Genomic DNA, 717 nt, shown 5'->3' with positions numbered 1-717 from the left:
CATATGCATTTGCCTTTGTGTCTGTGCTTTGTTGTCGTTGTTGTTGTTGGCGTCTGTGTACAAGGAAGGAGTTGAGCTAGTGTAACCAGATTTGGAGGGTACTTCAGGAGTACCGTCCCAACAAATAATCCGGTGGTGCAAATCCCGTCCGGGTCGCACAAGGGCTGCTGCAGGTGCATCACGGTTTACATGAGCGGGAGGGGGATTTCCGCCATTATTGGTGCTAGCAGGGCACATAGGGGTATTTTTGGAATCGGGGCGACGAGACAAGATGAATGGACCTGGTCCCGACCCCATCGGCCGCTTTTACAAGTTGGCCAGATCAGGATCTTCAAAAAAGGGGTCCGACCGACTAAAAATATTTAATGCAGATTTCGATTGGTCTCAGCAAGACCTTTTCAACGAGGGGTCGGAAAGGGGGTCCAGGAGCCCGACTTCGTCTATTAGTCACATCAGGATCTTGAAAAAAGGGGGTCGACCGACTGAAAATTTTTACTTAAGTTTTCGATAGGTCTTGGCAAGACCTCTTTAACGATGGGTCGGAAGTGGGGTCCAGGAGCCCGCCTTCATGAGTTATGGGAAAAAGTGCGACGGACTCGTTTTGCGCTCCTGCTGGGCCTCTATTGCAAGGAGTTGCAGTAGCATCCCCGTAAACAAAACTACTATCAAAAGTAGTACTGTCGTACTACCATTTCGGAGCTCTGTACGTCCCAAAAT

Source organism: Thrips palmi, unplaced genomic scaffold (genome assembly GCF_012932325.1).
Source record: "Thrips palmi isolate BJ-2018 unplaced genomic scaffold, TpBJ-2018v1 HiC_scaffold_16, whole genome shotgun sequence".
Taxonomy (NCBI): Eukaryota; Metazoa; Arthropoda; class Insecta; order Thysanoptera; family Thripidae; genus Thrips; species Thrips palmi.
Note: the sequence above shows the minus strand (reverse complement) of the source record.